Consider the following 8499-nt stretch of genomic DNA (forward strand, 5'->3'; position numbering starts at 1 on the left):
CAGAAGCTGGAAAGCTTCTTTCTCAAAAGCTGTTATGCTCCTTCCCCAGAACCTGGAAAGCTTCCTTCCAGAATCTGGAAAGCTTCTCTTCAAGAAGCAGGAAAACTTCTCTTCCAGAAGCAGGAAAGCTTCTTTCCAGAAGCAGGAAAGCTTCTTTCCAGAAGCTGTAAATCTCCTTTCCCAGCATCTGGAATGCATCTTCCTTCCAGAAGCTGGAAATCTTCTCTTCCAGAAGCTGGATTGCTTCTCTTCCAGAAGTTGGAAAGCTTGCCTTCCAGAAGCGGGAAAGCTTCTTACCCAGAATCTGGAAAGCTTATTTTTCAGAAGCTGGAAAGCTTCTTCCACAAAAGCTGGAAAACTTCTCTTCCAAAAGCTAGATAGCTTCTCTACCAGAAACTGAAAACTTTATCTTTTAGAAGTTGTAAAGCTTGTTTCCAGAAGCTGGAGAGCTTCTCTACCAAAAGCTGAAAAGCTTCACTTCTAGAAACTGGAAAACTTCTCTTCCAGAAGCTGGAAAGCTTCCTTTGATTAAGCTGGAAAGCTTCCTTTTCAGAAGCTGGAAAGCTTCTCTTCCAGAAGCAGGAATGTTTCTCTTCCAGAAGCTGAAACACTTCTCTTCCCGATGCTGGAAAGCTTCTCTTTCAGAAGCTGGAAAGCTTCTCTTTTAGGAGCTGGAAAAGCTTCTCTTCCAGGAAGCAGGAAAGCTTTATTTTTTTTCAACATCACTAACCAGTGTTCCCGCTCCCATTTTTTTCCAGATGCCCTACAGCAATGGGGCCACGCTGCGGTTCCTGCTGCCGATTCCGTTCCGCAACAACTACCAGGACTGCAACCTGACGCGGCTGTCGCAGAGTTCCGACTCGGTGTACCACGACGAAGCGGACGACGTCGTGGGTTCCATCATTCCGTTGGCCTATCGGCCCATGAGTGGCATTGGGAGCAGTTGTAGTAGCAGTTGCAGCAGTAGCTGCAGCAGTATTAATGGTGGGAGCGAGGAGTGTGATTTTGGCGGAGGTTGCGGCAAGGAGAAGCGGTATCTTCACCGGGCAAATGCTATTCGGTGAGTAAAGGTTGTTTTTTTGTGTTCTGGAATATTTTCAGGGGCTTCTACAGGCAGCGTTGCCAATATTCCAGATTTTTGAGGCTCCATTTCACAAACATCTGGTAAATTCAGAAAAATCTTTGTAAAGCATTTGTAAGGTTCTTTATATATGATATACAAGATCCTGACTTCTTTCAGACAAAATTTTCAAAATCATCCTGGTTTTTGAAAAAAGACTTGACATCTCTATCTCCTGGGATTCCTCCAGGATATCGTCTTAAAATTCCTCAATCAGAAATTTATCCAGCAATTTTCCAAGGGATGCATTTGAGTACTTCATAACCTCATACATAAATGTTATAATGTCATGAGACATTCCCAAAAAAAAGCTCTAAAAATATTCTTAGAGGAGTGTCTGTTCAGCTTCTACGAGAAACCGAACTCTTTTCGTCTGATTCCTGTTAGGATTCTTTTTGTTTTCTTAGTCCCTATTGGATCTTGTTTCGTCTCTTTTTGAATCCTGATCTGTGTTTGGTCTCTTCATTCGTTCAAGACACTCAGTCGCTGCCAGCCCTGCAATAGGGAACACTGGCAACACTGCCGTCATAATTTGGGAGCCGTTCTAAATTTGCGGTTTTTCGCGTCTCACGCGAAGACAAAGATGGATATTTTGGGAAAAGTACGCTTGGGGCGATGCCAGGAATCTATTTTCGTCCGCATTGCGATTGCAATTGTACCAAAAAAAAATGGTATTCGCTCGTCATTCGATGGCGAAGGTTAATAAGCGACTATTTGTATTTCCCCAAACCAGTACACGTTATCGAAATGTCGTAAATTTCACTGGCCTGATCGGTTTTATCAGCTTCATTATGTTTCTTCGCTTGTCGGATGCGGTCGTTGCCCAAAATACTCGCAACGATTAATATGAAGTGTTGGAAAAGGGAATTCGCTGATTAGGTGGTGGCTTGATTGAAGCGTTTTATCGCGCGAAGCCGAACTTGGAACGGAAAGGCGTAGTGGCGGCGGTTTTGAAGTGGATGGATAATACCCGCCACTCTCGATAGGATGATGAATTGGCGCACTTGGCCTCTTGAACGACGACGACTACGACGACGAGTGGCACACAATCATATTAATAGACGGTCTCAGGTGGGTTTTTGAGCTCAGATTTGCTACCAGCAATTAAAGCGAGGGATCAAGACGGATTTGGGGATTGGGATTTTCCGAAAAGATGTTTTGCGTACTGTTTGTTTTTGTGATGTTGAAAAGCGTCACAAAGATTGAAAAGTCGATAGATGACTATTTATTTTTTTTTGAATTCTTTTAATCAGTAAGATTCTTTATCAGATATATCAGAAGCTTATCGATCTTCTTGGACGGTGACTTAAACCCTATAGAAGACTTCTTGGAAGAAGCTTTTTAAACTTCTTAAAAAAAAGCCTTTCAAAATTCTCAGAAGAAGCTTTTAAAACTTCTTAGAAAATGCTTTTAAAACTTCTTGGAAGAAGCTCTACAAACTTCTTGGAAGAAGCTTCACAAACTTCTTGGAAGAAGCTTTACACAAACTTCTTGGAAGAAGTTTTACAAACTTCTTGGAAGAAGCTGTACAAACTTCTTGGAAGAAGCTTTACAAACTTCTTGGAAGAAGCTTCACAAACTTCTTGGAAGAAGCTTTACACAAACCTCTTGGAAGAAGTTTTACAAACTTCTTGGAAGAAGCTTTACAGACTTCTTGGAAGAAGCTTTACAAACTTCTTGGATGAAGCCTTACAAACTTTTCGAAAGCAGCTTTTCAATCTTCTTGGAAGAAGCTTTCCAGCTTCTGGAAGAGAAGCTTTCCAGCTTCTGGAAGGTAAGCTTTCCAGCTTCTGGCAGAGGAGCTTTCCAGCTTCTGGAAGAGAAGCTTTCCAGCTTCTGGAAGAGAAACTTTCCAGCTTCTGGAAGAGAAACTTTCCAGCTTCTGGAAGAGAAGCTTTCCAGCTTCTGGAAGAGAAGCTTTCCAGCTTCTGGAAGAGAGGCTTTCCAGCTTCTGGAAGAGAAGCTTTCCAGCTTCTGGAAGAGAAGCTTTCCAGCTTCTGGAAGAGAAGCTTTCCAGTTCCTGGAAGAGAAGCTTTCCAGCTTCTGGAAGAGAAGCTTTCCAGCTTCTGGAAGAGAAGCTTTCCAGCTTCTGGAAGAGAAGCATTCCAGCTTCTGGAAGAGAAGCTTTCCAGCTTCTGGGAGAGATGCTTTCCAGCTTCTGGAGAGAAGCTTACCATCTTCTGGAGAATAGCTTTCCAGCTTTTGGAAGAGAAGCTTTCCAACTCTGGAAGAAAAGCTTTCCATCTTCTGGGAGAGAGCTTTCCAGCTTCTGGAAGAGATGCTTTCCAGCTTCTGGGCGAGAAGCTTTCCAGCTTCTGGGCGAGAAGCTTTCCAGCTTCTGGGAGAGAAGCTCTCCAGCTTCTGGAAGAGAAGCTTTCCAGCTTCTGGAAGAGATGCTTTCAAGCTTCTGGAAGAGAAGCTTTCCAGCTTCTGGAAGAGAAGCTTTCCATCTTCTGGGGGAGAGCTTTCCAGCTTCTGGAAGAGATGCTTTACAGCTTCTGGAAGAGAGGCTTTCCAGCTTCTGGAAGAGAAGCTCTCCAGCTTCTGGACGAGAAGCTTTCCAGCTTCTGGAAGAGAAGCTTTCCAGCTTCTGGATGGGAAGCTTTACAGCTTCTGGGAGAGAAGCTTTCCAGCTTCTGGAAGAGAAGCTTTCCAGCTTCTGGAAGAGAAGCTTTCCAGCTTCTGGAAGAGAAGCTTTCCAGCTTCTGGAAGAGAAGCTTTCCAGCTTCTGGAAGAGAAGCTTTCCAGCTTCTGGAAGGGAGCTTTGCAGCTTCTGGAAGAGAAGGTTTCCAGCGTATGGAAGAGAAGCTTTCCATCTTCTGGGGGAGAGCTTTCCAGCTTCTGGAAGAGAGGCTTTCCAGCTTCTGGAAGAGAAGCTCTCCAGCTTCTGGACGAGAAGCTTTCCAGCTTCTGGAAGAGAAGCTTTCCAGCTTCTGGATGGGAAGCTTTCCAGCTTCTGGAAGAGATGCTTTACAGCTTCTGGAAGAGAGGCTTTCCAGCTTCTGGAAGAGAAGCTCTCCAGCTTCTGGACGAGAAGCTTTCCAGCTTCTGGAAGAGAAGCTTTCCAGCTTCTGGATGGGAAGCTTTACAGCTTCTGGGAGAGAAGCTTTCCAGCTTCTGGAAGAGAAGCTTTCCAGCTTCTGGAAGAGAAGCTTTCCAGCTTCTGGAAGAGAAGCTTTCCATCTTCTGGGGGAGAGCTTTCCAGCTTCTGGAAGAGATGCTTTACAGCTTCTGGAAGAGAGGCTTTCCAGCTTCTGGAAGAGAAGCTTTCCAGCTTCTGGAAGAGAAGCTTTCCAGCTTCTGGAAGGGAGCTTTGCAGCTTCTGGAAGAGAAGGTTTCCAGCTTCTGGAAGAGAAGCTTTCCATCTTCTGGGGGAGAGCTTTCCAGCTTCTGGAAGAGATGCTTTACAGCTTCTGGAAGAGAGGCTTTCCAGCTTCTGGAAGAGAAGCTCTCCAGCTTCTGGACGAGAAGCTTTCCAGCTTCTGGAAGAGAAGCTTTCCAGCTTCTGGATGGGAAGCTTTACAGCTTCTGGGAGAGAAGCTTTCCAGCTTCTGGAAGAGAAGCTTTCCAGCTTCTGGAAGAGAAGCTTTCCAGCTTCTGGAAGGGAGCTTTGCAGCTTCTGGAAGAGAAGCTTTCCAGCTTCTGGAAGAGAAGCTTTCCATCTTCTGGGGGAGAGCTTTCCAGCTTCTGGAAGAGATGCTTTACAGCTTCTGGAAGAGAGGCTTTCCAGCTTCTGGAAGAGAAGCTTTCCAGCTTCTGGAAGAGAAGCTTTCCAGCTTCTAGAAGAGAAGCTTTCCAGCTTCTGGAAGAGAAGCTTTCCAGCTTCTGGAATAGAAGCTTTCCAGCTTTTGGAAGAGAAGCTTTCCAGCTTCTGGAAGAGATGCTTTACAGCTTATGGAAGAGAAGCTTTCCAGCTTATGGAAGAGAAGCTTTCCAGCTTCTGGAAGAGAAGCTTTCCAGCTTCTGGAAGAGAAGCTTTCCAGCTTCTGGAAGAGAAGCTTTCCAGCTTCTGGAATAGAAGCTTTCCAGCTTCTGGAATAGAAGCTTTCCAGCTTTTGGAAGAGAAGCTTTCCAGCTTCTGGAAGAGATGCTTTACAGCTTATGGAAGAGAAGCTTTCCATCTTCTGGGGGAGAGCTTTCCAGCTTCTGGAAGAGATGCTTTACAGCTTCTGGAAGAGAGGCTTTCCAGCTTCTGGAAGAGAAGCTCTCCAGCTTCTGGACGAGAAGCTTTCCAGCTTCTGGAAGAGAAGCTTTCCAGCTTCTGGATGGGAAGCTTTACAGCTTCTGGGAGAGAAGCTTTCCAGCTTCTGGAAGAGAAGCTTTCCAGCTTCTGGAAGAGAAGCTTTCCAGCTTCTGGAAGAGAAGCTTTCCAGCTTCTGGAAGAGAAGCTTTCCAGCTTCTGGAAGGGAGCTTTGCAGCTTCTGGAAGAGAAGGTTTCCAGCGTATGGAAGAGAAGCTTTCCATCTTCTGGGGGAGAGCTTTCCAGCTTCTGGAAGAGAGGCTTTCCAGCTTCTGGAAGAGAAGCTCTCCAGCTTCTGGACGAAAAGCTTTCCAGCTTCTGGAAGAGAAGCTTTCCAGCTTCTGGATGGGAAGCTTTACAGCTTCTGGGAGAGAAGCTTTCCAGCTTCTGGAAGAGAAGCTTTCCAGCTTCTGGAAGAGAAGCTTTCCAGCTTCTGGAAGAGAAGCTTTCCAGCTTCTGGAAGAGAAGCTTTCCAGCTTCTGGAAGAGAAGCTTTCCAGCTTCTGGGCGAGAAGCTTTCCAGCTTCTGGAAGAGAAGCTTTCCAGTGTCTGGAAGAGAAGCTTTCCAGCTTCTGGAAGGGAGCTTTGCAGCTTCTGGAAGAGAAGGTTTCCAGCTTCTGGAAGAGAAGCTTTCCATCTTCTGGGGGAGAGCTTTCCAGCTTCTGGAAGAGATGCTTTACAGCTTCTGGAAGAGAGGCTTTCCAGCTTCTGGAAGAGAAGCTCTCCAGCTTCTGGACGAGAAGCTTTCCAGCTTCTGGAAGAGAAGCTTTCCAGCTTCTGGATGGGAAGCTTTACAGCTTCTGGGAGAGAAGCTTTCCAGCTTCTGGAAGAGAAGCTTTCCAGCTTCTGGAAGAGAAGCTTTCCAGCTTCTGGAAGGGAGCTTTGCAGCTTCTGGAAGAGAAGCTTTCCAGCTTCTGGAAGAGAAGCTTTCCATCTTCTGGGGGAGAGCTTTCCAGCTTCTGGAAGAGATGCTTTACAGCTTCTGGAAGAGAGGCTTTCCAGCTTCTGGAAGAGAAGCTTTCCAGCTTCTGGATGGGAAGCTTTACAGCTTCTGGGAGAGAAGCTTTCCAGCTTCTGGAAGAGAAGCTTTCCAGCTTCTGGAAGAGAAGCTTTCCAGCTTCTGGAAGGGAGCTTTGCAGCTTCTGGGAGAGAAGCTTTCCAGCTTCTGGAAGAGAAGCTTTCCAGCTTCTGGAAGAGAAGCTTTCCAGCTTCTGGAAGGGAGCTTTGCAGCTTCTGGAAGAGAAGCTTTCCAGCTTCTGGAAGAGAAGCTTTCCATCTTCTGGGGGAGAGCTTTTCCAGCTTCTGGAAGAGATGCTTTACAGCTTCTGGAAGAGAGGCTTTCCAGCTTCTGGAAGAGAAGCTTTCCATCTTCTGGGGGAGAGCTTTCCAGCTTCTGGAAGAGATGCTTTACAGCTTCTGGAAGAGAGGCTTTCCAGCTTCTGGAAGAGAAGCTTTCCAGCTTCTGGAAGAGAAGCTTTCCAGCTTCTAGAAGAGAAGCTTTCCAGCTTCTGGAAGAGAAGCTTTCCAGCTTCTGGAATAGAAGCTTTCCAGCTTTTGGAAGAGAAGCTTTCCAGCTTCTGGAAGAGATGCTTTACAGCTTATGGAAGAGAAGCTTTCCAGCTTATGGAAGAGAAGCTTTCCAGCTTCTGGAAGAGAAGCTTTCCAGCTTCTGGAAGAGAAGCTTTCCAGCTTCTGGAATAGAAGCTTTCCAGCTTTTGGAAGAGAAGCTTTCCAGCTTCTGGAAGAGATGCTTTACAGCTTATGGAAGAGAAGCTTTCCATCTTCTGGGGGAGAGCTTTCCAGCTTCTGGAAGAGATGCTTTACAGCTTCTGGAAGAGAGGCTTTCCAGCTTCTGGAAGAGAAGCTCTCCAGCTTCTGGACGAGAAGCTTTCCAGCTTCTGGAAGAGAAGCTTTCCAGCTTCTGGATGGGAAGCTTTACAGCTTCTGGGAGAGAAGCTTTCCAGCTTCTGGAAGAGAAGCTTTCCAGCTTCTGGAAGAGAAGCTTTCCAGCTTCTGGAAGAGAAGCTTTCCAGCTTCTGGAAGAGAAGCTTTCCAGCTTCTGGAAGGGAGCTTTGCAGCTTCTGGAAGAGAAGGTTTCCAGCGTATGGAAGAGAAGCTTTCCATCTTCTGGGGGAGAGCTTTCCAGCTTCTGGAAGAGAGGCTTTCCAGCTTCTGGAAGAGAAGCTCTCCAGCTTCTGGACGAAAAGCTTTCCAGCTTCTGGAAGAGAAGCTTTCCAGCTTTTGGATGGGAAGCTTTACAGCTTCTGGGAGAGAAGCTTTCCAGCTTCTGGAAGAGAAGCTTTCCAGCTTCTGGAAGAGAAGCTTTCCAGCTTCTGGAAGAGAAGCTTTCCAGCTTCTGGAAGAGAAGCTTTCCAGCTTCTGGAAGAGAAGCTTTCCAGCTTCTGGGCGAGAAGCTTTCCAGCTTCTGGAAGAGAAGCTTTCCAGTGTCTGGAAGAGAAGCTTTCCAGCTTCTGGAAGGGAGCTTTGCAGCTTCTGGAAGAGAAGGTTTTCCAGCTTCTGGAAGAGAAGCTTTCCATCTTCTGGGGGAGAGCTTTCCAGCTTCTGGAAGAGATGCTTTACAGCTTCTGGAAGAGAGGCTTTCCAGCTTCTGGAAGAGAAGCTCTCCAGCTTCTGGACGAGAAGCTTTCCAGCTTCTGGAAGAGAAGCTTTCCAGCTTCTGGATGGGAAGCTTTACAGCTTCTGGGAGAGAAGCTTTCCAGCTTCTGGAAGAGAAGCTTTCCAGCTTCTGGAAGAGAAGCTTTCCAGCTTCTGGAAGGGAGCTTTGCAGCTTCTGGAAGAGAAGCTTTCCAGCTTCTGGAAGAGAAGCTTTCCATCTTCTGGGGGAGAGCTTTCCAGCTTCTGGAAGAGATGCTTTACAGCTTCTGGAAGAGAGGCTTTCCAGCTTCTGGAAGAGAAGCTTTCCATCTTCTGGGGGAGAGCTTTCCAGCTTCTGGAAGAGATGCTTTACAGCTTCTGGAAGAGAGGCTTTCCCAGCTTCTGGAAGAGAAGCTTTCCAGCTTCTGGAAGAGAAGCTTTCCAGCTTCTGGAATAGAAGCTTTCCAGCTTTTGAAGAGAAGCTTTCCAGCTTCTGGAAGAGAAGCTTTACAGCTTATGGAAGAGAAAGCTTTCCAGCTTATGGA

This window comes from Aedes aegypti, chromosome 1 (assembly GCF_002204515.2).
Source record: "Aedes aegypti strain LVP_AGWG chromosome 1, AaegL5.0 Primary Assembly, whole genome shotgun sequence".
Taxonomy (NCBI): Eukaryota; Metazoa; Arthropoda; class Insecta; order Diptera; family Culicidae; genus Aedes; species Aedes aegypti.